Source organism: Acartia tonsa, chromosome 12 (genome assembly GCF_053477335.1).
Source record: "Acartia tonsa isolate MP-2025a chromosome 12, ASM5347733v1, whole genome shotgun sequence".
NCBI lineage: Eukaryota > Metazoa > Arthropoda > Copepoda > Calanoida > Acartiidae > Acartia > Acartia tonsa.
In genome coordinates, this window is record NC_137271.1 from 18588049 (window position 1) to 18601470 (window position 13422).

Genomic DNA, 13422 nt, shown 5'->3' on the forward strand with positions numbered 1-13422 from the left:
AGTTATTACTTATAGGGATGCTTGCTTAGTATATGACTTTAAATGGTTTTAGGCTTTAGTCATTTTCTTTGCACCAAATAGTTTGGACTTAGTATTTTCATGTGACATGCCTTTAATTATATGGTCATCCTTTATTGTTAAAAAATATAATTATAACTTTACCATTAAAATCATAGAGGGTAGTATTATCTATATTTCCAGTGTTAAAATGTAGATCAAGTACTCCATTTATCTATTAAATAATGCTTTGCTTAACAATTTAGTACAATATTTTCTGTTAAGATCACCTTGTATAATTAATAAAAAATACTTGATTCATTTAAAAATTAACAATTTAAAAACAAAAAACCTGATCTCTTTTAACAACTATCAAAAGCACAACAATTATAAACACAATGGTTAGAATTTTGCCTAAACAAAAGTATTTACACTTAGTTAATTAAAGAAAACATGTAATTAAAGAAAACATGTATAATAACATTCATAACAGCTAAACTAAATAAAAGAGACAGTCAGCTAGACAAACAAACATTAAGAAAAGAAGGTTATCAACATAATTAATTAGATTTGCATTTAGATGTTTTTAATGAAAATTGCATGTTATTCCATAACAAAGTCACTTATATATGCTTACATTTTAGATATTGATTATAGGTTTGCTTCCCTATTATAACACTATTATATCCCAGGAATCCATATTCCAAAAAAAGCTTAAGATTTCAATTACTACTGAACTGACTGAGTTCTCCATTTTAAGGAAGCTTCAAATAGGTCCTTGGATAGTTTTATGTTATTTTCAATTTAGGTCTTAGAATAGGCTTTAAAAATTCAGTCGTCTATCCTGAATAGCATCCAAAAAAATTTATGTTTCTATCATTTCTAACAGTCATATATATATTTAAATACTTAAATGCAGTTCAAAGATAAAAATTCAAGATTATTGTTAAAAACAATAAAATTTTTAAGTGAAAATAGTGCAATCATATTAATTAAGTTATTAAATTTAATATTTTTAAGCAAGCTTTTCTAAATATCTGTACAAAAAAAAATAATCTTAAATTCAAGATTTTAAAACTTTTTGCTGTAAATTACCAAAATTTTATTTGTGATACAAATTATATAATTGGAGAATGTGTACATAATTTGGTTCGTGCACATCAAACTTGTTTTATATTTATTTTATTTCTAAAATAATATGCACTAGCAAAATGTGCCAATAAAAATTAGATACTTACATACAAATTTGCGAACAAGTGCTGCCATTTTGTAAATCAATTACTAAACTGCAAAATGTTTTAATTGGATGTTTTCATTTTGACGCCTAGAAACCAACTGAGTGAGTGAATGACTGATAAGCAAGTACAAGGGCCCAGGGAGGAAGGAGATATTCAGCTGTTTATTTCACTTGCCCAAAAAGTCTTTAAAGAACGATTCTCGTTTGTTGGCTTAACACTTGGGATTTTCATGGAATATTTATTGGTTGGTTCATTTAGTTAAGTGTCCAAATGTTAGACATTAGGCTGTTTATAACACTAGTCCCCAAAGTTTTATAATAATGTTTTCTTAATCGTTGGTCTAACAACGTATGGGACTTTTATTGAGTTTTGATTGGTTAATTCATTTAGTATAGTGTCCAAACGTTTCAATCACTAATTGTAATCTACAGAAGGAGTGATTTTATGTATCATCGTTTGGGATGTACATAAATTTATCGGCCATTGTTTTATCTTTTTAGATCCCTGTATTGGGCCCCTGCATTAAGTAACCATAATGTGAGGTAAAGGGCAAGTTTTAATAAAGAGGAATTCTAGCAGACAGAAACACGCGCAACTTTTTAATAATTTTGCAGTTTGCAAGGATATTTTAAAATAATAAGATAAAGGTATATGTAGCTACGTTAAAATATGTTTATTTCTTGCATGTCTTTGTTGCACAAACTGGTAGATCAATAGGCATGATATTTTTAAGGAAATAGAGGCTTGTACCCACCTCACTTTAATTTTTAAGATATAGATTTTTCAAGTTTATTTTGCAAATTATTAAATAAAAACATTTAATTTATACATAATATATTGTGTCTTATATCCTAACCAAATAGGAAAAAAAACATGGAATAAATCTTATTTATCTTTCTCTTTATCTCCTATGTAACTTCTTTATGTAAGAAGACAAATAAAAAGGAGGTTCATTAATCTTAAACGTTATATTAAAAAATGTTCATGAATTTGAATAGGGATATTAAGTTGATAAAATAAGATAAAATAGTTTTAAAAACTTGAAACTGCCTGACAAACGAACATTAGATCTTACAACACCATTTTCACGGTTTTAAAATAGGTATTAAGATTCCGCTGAAAAGCCGTTAAAGGCATATGTTCTGATGCTCCGGTTGTAAAATAATAGAATTTCACTAGCAAACTTGTTGGACAAAAATTACTAGTGATTATAAAAAATGGCAATGGCTAGGAGTCATTACAGCTATTTCAGCATCAAGAATTACACAAATTGTCAATGTAAAGAAATTTTTTTGGTCCACATATGGTCTACAAGTATTTTTAAGGGTTATTAAAGTGCTTAGCGAAGTCAGATTTCTTCCCCCCCCCCCCACACACAAATTTTTGGGATAAATATAATTAAATGGGGGTGGTTCTTTATGCATAACCCTTCGGAGGGCCCTAAAACTGCAGGGTCTCTACCAGTGTTGCTCTAACCCTGTTACCTTGTACCAAATGAAACCTAAACTAAAGTAAATCAATAACACACGAAAAACTAACCCCTGCCCCATCTTTTTTTCTGTGCTCGACTATGTACGTTCAGTGAAACCTCCTTTTTTGCCTTTTTGTAGAATTAATTCTATAACTAGAAAAGCTATGTATTGAGTTTAAGCAAAATGTATTTGAGTAGAAATAAATAAATCTGTCCCCATTTTCCTAGGGCACTAAACACAGCTACCTAAATCCCTATTATGCTTGAGTTTATTTGAGGACAAATTGATTTCACTTTAACAAAGCCGTGTTGGAAAATATATTTATGTTTTGTCAGGGATCTTCAGGGAAAAGACAATTGACAATATATTTTTAGAATCATCCCTTGTGTAAATTATGATTATTGGTGGAAAAGTTTGAACACTGTTACTTTGTTGTATGATAATTATTGTAATAACACAAGAAGTATAGTTAAAATAAATTGGTACATATAGGAAATAGTAAAAATACATAAAATAAAAACATCTAAATATAGGGTTTTTTACAATAAGGTAAAGTTACTAAGCAATATTTAAATTGAGAGCAACATCCTTATTTTTAGAATCTGTTTTATATAAGCTCCTTGTGTTGTTTATTTTAACAAAGATATATTAAAAGGCTGGATCTATCTTTTTTCTACTAATAGTAAAGTTTTATTTTGGTTGAAAGTAGAATTAGGGCTCAGATTTGGAGCACACCGGAAGGATATAATATACAAGGATCTATTTAGGGATAAGATAATAGCCGATTAATTAATGTACATCCCCAATAATACTACACAAAACTACCCCTTCTGTAGATTACAATTAGTGGTTGAAACGTTTGGACACAGAACTTAATTAAACAACCAATTCCAATTCAACAACAGTTCCCAACGTTGTTGAGCCAACAAATAAGAAAACAATGATTATTTAAAACTTTAGGCACTAGAATAATAAACAGCCCAATGTCCCCTCCCTCCCTGTATAAAATATCACCCTCATCCCGTAAAAAGTTCTTTTTTAGGATTGACATTTTTCCTCGACAAAACCAGACTTAGGCACATTGAACGAACGCTAAAAAAACATTAAGACAACAAGAAATAACCAATAACAAACTAACAACATGAGAAACTGATACTTTCAGTATTTTCTCATACAATAGAGATATACAAATAGGGATCTAAAGGGATAAGACAATGGCCGATAAATTTATGTATATCCCCAATTATTAATTCACAAATTACCCCCTTCTATAGATTAAAATTAGTTGTTAAAACGTTTGAACACTCAACTTGAACCAACCAATTAAATTTCCATAAAAGTCCCCGAGGTTGTAAAGCCAACGTATAAGAAAACCTTATTTTAAAACTTTTGGAACTAGAGTAATAAACAGCTCATTATTCCCTTTCTTCCTGTAACAATATTGATATGTAGATTGATTGATTGATTTTGTAATGGATTAATTTCATTGATAAAGTTTTAAATATACAGGTAAGCCTCAGGATGGATAATGAATTAATTGATGGATGAATGTATATATAAAAGAATGACCATTTTAATAAATAGATTGTAGAGAAATTGATTGACAAATAAATTAATTTGTTTATTACTAAATAGATAGATGAAAGATGGTCAGATTATTAGATTGGTGAAAGGATAGGTAAATGGATGGTTGAGTAGATAATTCTGATTAATTAATGGATAGATTGATGGGGTGGAAGCTTTATAAATTGATACGTTTGTGTTAATGGATTAGTTTATTGATATATAGATAAAATAGCGTCTGCGCCCATAGATTCTAGGGACCCCTGTATTAGAAGGATTAGGGAAGGACAGAACAAAGCCCAAGATAATCCAAAGACTTCAATTTAAAATTAAGTAGCCTAAAACCATCCCGGAGCTATTATCCACATCTTTAGCTTCAGACAAAAAACTTAAGATAGGTAGATATTTGTGAAAACAAATACTTGTAGAGAGAACTTGCATCTAAAATCTTTTCCCAATAAATTGGGTAAAGAAAGACGTAAAGATTGGTTAATTACTACATTGGTAGTTTGTACAAAAAGGTTGAAAACAATTGTAAAATATAAAAGTAACAGGATGTCGGTTTGTCTCTATGTTTGCACCAAAGGATCACACTAAACGCTGCACCGATGTTGTTTTTCTTTCAAATAAAGCTTCATAGATGCCCAAGAGAAATCGCCTATGGAACCTCCCTATTATTTAAACTAAAATGTTTAACAGTTAAGTAGATGGTTTCCCCTTCCTCATTTTTGTCATGAAGTGTCCGAAGCGGCTTCTAGGGGCAATGCTGCAAGTTTCATAATAAAATAAAATATCATTGGGTGGTGAGACATTCTAAAGGCCATATCAATCAGGAAGGTGTTAGCAACATATTGCCACTTATTTAAAAAAAAAAGAATTTTGATGACTAAACAAGCAAACAAAAAGAATTGTATATTTAAGGGATAGTTTTTATATAACTAAAACTATAAAATATTTTGATTTTTTTAAATTTTACAAACAACCGATAGAATCTAAATATAGATTTGGAAAGATTAAATTCATATTTTGTTTTTGACAAATTGTATATTTAGACAAGGAGGAAAGGGACAATGGGCTGTTTATTACACTAATTCCAATAGTCTTATAATAAGGTTTTTTTATTTGTTGGCTTCATTACATTGGGGATTTTTATTTAATTTTGAATTGTTAATGCATTTAGTTTAGTATCCAAACGTATCAACCACTAATTGCAATCTACAGAAGAGATTATGTTGTGTTTTATCATTGGAGAATTGGGGATGTATATCCATTTATCATCCATTGTCTTATCCCCTTAGATTCCTGATATTTAGGTTTGCATCCTGTTTTTGATTTCCTTTGTAGTTGCATATTTACATCTAATTATTAAAATAAAATAATTTTAATCATTTATTTGTTATTTCAAATATTTTAGTATTTTCCTTATTAATTACAATTATAGCATGTCAATAAGATAACCCAAGACTGTAGCCTTACACGAATCCGCTCGTCGTCGGGGAGGTGACAAGATCATATCTTAGCCCAACAATGCGTCATAACTAAAGACCTGGTACCTACCTTGTTTTGAGAGATTTTAAGGCAATGAGAAAAAAATTGAAATTGAAAATATTTTTATTTTATTTTGTTTAATAATGGCAAAAAATCGTAGCTCAATTTTATCCTAATCAAAGAGCAAAAATTTAACGTCCAAAAGTACCTTGTGTACATTCTTTCTGACTTATTATTCCATGGCAAAAAGTAACTATTTTTGTACATTTTTATTAAAAACGATATTTTATGTTTAAAATACTAAGAAAAACATAAGGAAATTTGTGTTAAATTATAATAAAAATATTGCAATAAATATATAAAAATCGTTGCTGTACACTATTGTTTACAAACAAAGAACTGGTTTTGAGTATGTACAACGCCTATATAAGCCAAGGAATACAACAATAGAATTGTAGTCTGAACCAGTAGTCAAAGAGAGAGCTACTAAAGATTAAGTCCTTTCGAGTCCAAGAAGGCCAGCTACCAAGAACAAACCTATCCAGAGTGGTAAGTCCCATTCTAAATTGATTTATTATTTTTATTACTCAAATCCATAGAGTAATTAGATTGGATTAAACTAAAGTAAACTTATTGACCTATGCTTTAGTAATTGGATATTACATTAATTTTTATCAGAATTACTAATTGATAGAAGATTTTCCTAGAGATTGAAAGTGTAAAAGTTTTTTAATGTATTGATTTATCATAGCTTCAAATAGTAGGATCAGTTGTCCCAATAGAAGTTATAATAAATTAATTTGTATATTTTTTAGTACACTAATCTTCATTACTTGATTTATTGATTGATTGCATTTATATACTGCTGTAAACCCCAACAAATTATTGGATTTATTACTGCTGTAAACCTAGCAATTGATTGATTGATTTATTTGACTATTCTAATCCTAAATTTCTTTACCAGAGATTAGAATAATTACATCTAGCCTTATATACATATAATTTATTATTTATTGTATGTTTTTTTAGGTTGGATATGTCAAATACTCTTTGACATATTCAATCTATGCTATTAATTCTAGCTGTTTAGGTTCATTTAGCTAATATATGCATAGCCTAGCCTAACCTGGAATGAAAATCCTGCCTGCTTGAGCTTGGAAGACTCAATGTCCGGTAATAATTTATAATATTTAACTCTTCCTAACTACTTGATTTATTCAAATCTTTTTGATACTTTTGGAAAGAAATAACTGTTTATTAGTATTCAGTTCTTAATTGTTACTTTTATGCCATGTAAGACCTTTTATCTGAATGGGTAATTGTAATAATTTAGAATATTTGTTATTTATTGTTATCAAACTGTAAGCCATTTGCTGAAAGGATGATTTCAATGAATACAATAGAATCTAGTAAATTTGTTAATTTAATCCTGTTAAATCAATTGTCTGAGTTTCTAATTATTTTAACATTTTATTGAATTTTCTAATATTTCAGTAAAACTTCTGTTATGCAACATGAGACTCAAGCTCCTAAATCCTGATTATTCTTAAATATTTGTTAATTTGTGATTATTTTTATATTTGTAAATATGCACTTGTTGAAATACAAGCTTTAATGTAACCCTAATTGTTCTTTAATGCAAGGGAAAATTATAGAAATTAAAATGAATAGTTTTTAACAAAAATCAATGAACAACCAAGCAAAACTCTCAAAACATACCTAGGGACAGAGAAAAGGGAATGCCTTAGCCCAAACAGGTGCAACTCATACTATGCAATATATTTAATTATCTCAACAATAAACACTTTATGCAATTAGTAAGCAGGGGTCGACTGCTCCATTTTAAGCCGCGGAGCTGCGCGGCTGAATCAAATTTTGTGGCTAACGCCAGTAGTTTAGCTGTGGTAATGTTTGAGCTCTGATTTACAGCAACAACATTTTCTATTACACATTTTGAACATTTTTAATACTTTTCAGTAAAATGCTTATAAACATTCATAAAAAATCTGATTTTCATAAAAAAATATTAACAAGACCGTTATGAACACAATTATCCTTGTTAATCATTGATTGGAGTAAAGTTATCTTCCAATAATGATAGATGTACAAAACAGACAATTACCTGGCCTCTGTCTTTAGAACCTTTTTCGTCTGCTAGAAAACTGGTTTCTGCTCCTTTGCAGCAACTTAGCTGTGTTAATATTTACGACGCTATTGGCGGATATTCAAAGACTCAATTGAAGGTTCTCGGAGTTGGTATATACAGTTATTTAACCCATTCCTCCTCTATTGTTTTACTCTAATCTTTCAGTATTATCCACATCACGGGTAATTATTGCAGATTATCTGATTTTACTTGAGAAAAACTGGGTTAAGCACTGATATACCACCTAATAAAAATGCAGTAATCCATTTGCAAGGGATAATACATTTGAAAAAACGTAAAATTTTTTGTCAATAGAAACAATTTGTAAATTTTCATCTTATAAATTACAATAAGAAAATTCCTGTACTTGATTAGTAAATAATATAGAATAACAAGGACAATTACGTTCAATAGTAATAAAACTTTCAGAAATTATAAGATAAACACCAGGGATCTAAAGGGATAAGACAATGGTCGATAAATTAATGAACATTCCAAATGATGATACACAAAATTACCCCTTCTGTAGATTACAATTAGTGGTTAATACGTTGGGACAATCAACTAAATGAACCAATTAATCTAAATTCAATAAAAGTTCCCAAGGATGTTGGGCCAAACAATAAGAAAACGTTATTATAAGACTGAAAAAAATAGACCATTGCTTATGTACATTCTAAAAAACTATTTGAATATATAGATACTCATTAAATAAGAATGCTAATGTTATCAGAGAAAGAGGGAACAATGTGCTGTTTGTCACACTAGTCCCAAAAGTTTTATGATAACTTGTATTATTCGTTGGCTTTTAACTTTGGGGACTTTAAATCAATTTTGATTGGTTGATTAATTAAGTGTCTAAACGTTTCATCCACTAATTGTAATCTACAGAAGAGGTAATTTTATAATTCAACAATGGGGATGTACTTAAATTTATCTGCCATTGTCTTATCCCTTTAGATCCCTGAATTAAGAAGAAAAAGTACTTTACATTGTGGTTAAAGTTGTGGTATCCGCCTAGGTTAAATGGCAGACACCAAAGTTCAAATGACTACGGCAGTGCGAACAGACGTGGACACCTATACTATAGAGAAGCTACGCTTCTCTAGCAATCACTAAATAATAAACAGAGTCTATTCAGTTGTTCCTTTATTCAGGGTCTAAGGTTTACTAAAGTTATATACAACAAACAATAAATACACAGATAGGAATAAGTAATCATAAACAGAATCAATATAATACATATACAATAGTCAGTTTGGGCAATAATGATCCCCCATCCCTGGAAAGGGTGGGGGGAATTAACAATACAGCTTAACCATAATAAGGCTGTCAGAATCTATCATTAATTTTAGGTATAGGGAGGGGGTCGGCAGACCCCTTCCCCAGGACTCGGGGGAGGGCCCTCGGCCCTTCCCCGAACCCAGGTCAGGGTTGCCATAGGCATGGCTCACGGTTGCCGAATACCACACAAGCATATTAATGATCCTATTTCTGGTGGTAATAGAAAAACAATTTTGCTTAGTATTTGAATATTTATGTTGTATTTTTTTCTTGGTATTTTTACTGTAAGGAGCATCGTATTATAGACAACTATCTGCAGATAGTAAAATAAAAATTATAAAATTTAAAAAAAGTTTTGTTATACCCGAGGAGCCGAAAGCCCTTTTTAGCAAAACTGGTGCGATGTATCATTTTTATTTTAATATTCGTGGAAAAGTCTCTGTATTATAATAATAAACATGAGTTTTCAGTATGGCCGATAACCGGTTCTAAACTCGAAGCCATACTGGAAAGCTCTTTGGTCTTTGGAGGCAATTTAAAGAATGATTTGGGTTATTAGTTGTAAAATATCCCCCCTCCCAAGTTTATTTTTGTCTCGAAAGAAAGGACATATTTTGAGAAAGAGTGATCCCATTTTTTTGTTGACAAAATGGAGTAGAAGGTTTTTTCTAAGGGAGGAGGTGTTGACAGACAACCCCTTCCTTCTGAAAAATACACATCTGTGGACTAATGAAAATCTTGTCTGAAAATTGCAGAACGTTCAGTCTTGCTATTCAGCGGACATACACACATACAGACATCCTATTACTTTGAAAAATAAGATGATTTGATAACTGTACTTTAACATGAGTCTGACATAGCAGCTATAGATGAAATCTAAAACATCTTTAGTATTAGACAATGTTGGGTAGATTCGAACCAACAGTTTACCAAACAACTTTCATATACTCTACACTTAACAATAGAACCAATAATATGCCATTTTTCAGGGAGGGAGGGGACATTGGATTTTAAATTACACTGGAACCTAAAGTTTCTAAACCCTTTATCTTATTGGTTGACATGAAAAAAATTGGGTATTTGTTGTGAATTTTTAATTGATTGGTGCCAGACTAGTAGTGTCCAAACTTTTCAATCTATAGTTTTAATTTTTTAATTTATTGTCTTATCCCTTGAGATCCCTGGAATTTTTACCTGGGATGTGCTGAATTTTAATTCCCAAATGTGTACGCAGTTTCCGCGGTGTTTCCTCATCCTATCACGATATTTACTACTAGCTAAAAAAGCTTCAAAGGTTCAAACTTTCGAAATTTTGAACGTATAAAGATTTATACATTCAAAACCTTAATTTTCAAAATTTTTACTTTTTTTTTGGAAGTTTGGAGCTTTTTAAACTAGTAGTAAATATTGAGATAGGATGAGGAAACACCGCGGAAACTGCGTACTCATTTGGAAGTTGAAATTCAGCACATCTTACTTGGTGCTTATTAATGAATGTTTTTTTTTCTCTCTCTCTCCTCTCTTGGTTTACCTATATCTTTCACTTTATCTAATATATTGATGCTAGATAGCCTGATATCTAGTTGCCGAAAGTGTACGCAGTTTCCTGGGTGTTTCCTCATCCTAGCTCAATATTTACTACTAGCTAAAAAAGCTTCAAACTTCAAAAAAAAAAAATCAAAATTTAAAAAATTCAAATTTATAATGTATATTGTATAAATCGTTTACACATTCAAATTTTGATTTTTTTAAGGGAAGTTTGAAGATTTGTAGCTAGTAGTAAATATTGAGCGAGGATGAGGAAACACCCAGGAAACTGCGTACACTTTCGGCAACTAGATATCAGGCTATCTGATGCTATTATACTTTTTCCTCTTTCAGTAGCGCAGCTTCTCTACACGTTATTCTAGTTGATCTGCTTGTATCACTAACCAGAGATCTAAAGGGATAAGACAATGGCCGAAAATTTTATGTATATCCCTATAATCCATTCAATAGAGCACAATTAGTGGCTGAAATGATTGGACAATCATCTTAATGAACCAACTAATCCAAATACCAATCAAAGACCCCATGCTGTTATGTCAACGAATAACAAAACGATATTATAAAACTTTGGGTACTAGTGTAATAAACAGCCCATTATACCTTATCTCTATGATCCCTAATAGTTTTTTGTAGCGCAAGCTACTCTATAAATAGGGTTGGTCCGTTTTTTAGATTTTCTCAAGAGCGATAAAAGATAAAAGTTTTATTTTTTCTAGAGTTGATTCCCCTGGCTATAAGGTATATTTAATAATTTTATATTATCCACGGGGAAACGGGGAATCAGCTGGAAGTCAAAACCTGAACCAAATATGGCAAATCCTCTTTTTAAGACATCCAAACTGTTTAAAATTTGAGTCTTAGTCAATGTCATGGCTTTCGAGCCCTGCTTTTCTTAATATTTTTTTTCTGCCTTTATGAAAAAAATTTACTATTGGGCGTAATCATCCTTGTTATTTTTGTTTCTCCTTGAAAGAATTGGTTTTGTTTATATCTATGAGAAAAGAAATAATTAGGTTCCATGAATAATTCATTTACTTGGGGCCTTTCACCCAGGGATATAAAGGGATAAGTCAATGGCCGATAAATTAAAGTACATGTCCGATGTTAAAAAACAAAATTACCCTTTCTTTAGATTACACACGACACGACTTAATAAACCAATCAATCTAAATTCACTAAAAGTCCCCAAAGTTGTCAAGCCTGAGAAAACGTTATTATAAAACTTTAGGGACTGGTGTAATAAACAGCCCATTGTCCCCTCTCTCTCTGTTTTTATGACGACATGGGATAAGAGATTAACCATCAATGGAAAAATATTTCCAAATATTAAATCAGTTCAGGGCCTTGCTGAAAAAATCCCTGTTGCCCGGTCTTCAGCTCCTTAAGTTATACCTATAACTTTTCTTTTTTCTATCCGCGGACAACTGTCTTTTATACTTTCTATATTATGTTTATTTCATCACGAACCGTTAAGAAAAAGCATGACTCAAAAACGGGGCAACGGTTATAGAATTTAATCTAAATTATAGGACATAAGAACAGCCTAAGACTTAAATTTAAAAATCTGATTCATCCTGAGACCTATATAAAGCTCCCTTGAAACCTAATCGGTTCAGTGGTTATCTATTAAGATATATAAGTTTTCCGGAATTTTAATGTTAGGGGGAGATTTGAAATCTGCATCAAATTTTAAGGATTTTTTATAAAATTCGTTTTTGTATAATTCTTTATCTAAAAGCGGAAATGCATTTTAAGTTAATTAATTTTGACCAATAGGATAGGTGGATTTTAAACTACCTGCGCTCTAATTGGTTGAATGATGTACGCCATCCAATCAGAGCGCAGATTTTTTAAATCCACCAATCACAGATGCCAAAATTAATTAACTTAATTGCATTTCCGCTTTTAGATAAAGAATTATAAAAAAACGAATTTTATAAAAAATCCTCAAAATTTGAAATTTAATTTAAAATTCCGGAAAACTTATATATCCTATTATCTATATCTTAAACTACAGATAAAGCAGCCGTACTACTTCATATTATAGTATAGGACTCGTGGTTGTGCCCCTGGCGTCTTTGGGCTCTATATTTTTAGGGGCATGGAAGAGTAGAAAAATAGCCTTTAACCATATCAAGTCTTGAATTTAAAAAAATATAGCCTAAAATCATACCGGAACCTATTTAAAGCTTCTTACAAAGCAGAAATCAATCAGTTGAGTAGCTATATGTAATAGGATAACAAAATATTATTGGTCAATATTTGGAGGCAATGTAAAAACATACAAAAATAAGTTTGACAGAAAAACACGTCAAGATTTTAGAAAGAATAAATAAATAATAACAAAAATTCTAAACTTTTGGAAATCTTTTTGAGTGGGGAGATATAGCTTTTCATAAACTTTAAACCAATTCTAAATATTAACAATGATTACAACATCTAGAAGTAGCGAAGCACAAAAAATATATATAAGAAAACGAACAATGAATTTAAAGAGCTTTTGTTAAAATTTTGTTTTGAAAATCGAACCAAAAAGTTGATTAGTTAAAAAGTGTAAAATGTATAAAACTGAGTCTTGAAAAGCATATCCAAGTATTATCCTCTCTCTAGCACTTGAGTAAAGTATCTCAATTTCAAAACAAACAATTCTCCATTGAAAAATTATTTCTAGATAGGAAGATAAGTG

At 30.5% G+C, this 13422-nt stretch overlaps 2 long non-coding RNA genes across 2 annotated transcripts; one reads left to right on the forward strand and one right to left on the reverse strand.

The window, feature by feature from the left end:
- Positions 1-159: 159 nt before the first annotated feature.
- LOC145333525 (uncharacterized) lies at positions 160-1335 on the reverse strand. The gene is made up of 3 exons (XR_013884527.1): positions 1236-1335; positions 350-411; positions 160-232 (listed from the first exon to the last, which is right to left on the reverse strand). It is a non-coding gene; the product is annotated as an uncharacterized LOC145333525 (long non-coding RNA).
- Positions 1336-6211: 4876 nt separating this feature from the next.
- On the forward strand, positions 6212-7378 carry LOC145334635 (uncharacterized). Its single transcript, XR_013884895.1, has 3 exons — positions 6212-6307; positions 6849-6931; positions 7253-7378. It is a non-coding gene; the product is annotated as an uncharacterized LOC145334635 (long non-coding RNA).
- Positions 7379-13422: the final 6044 nt, after the last annotated feature.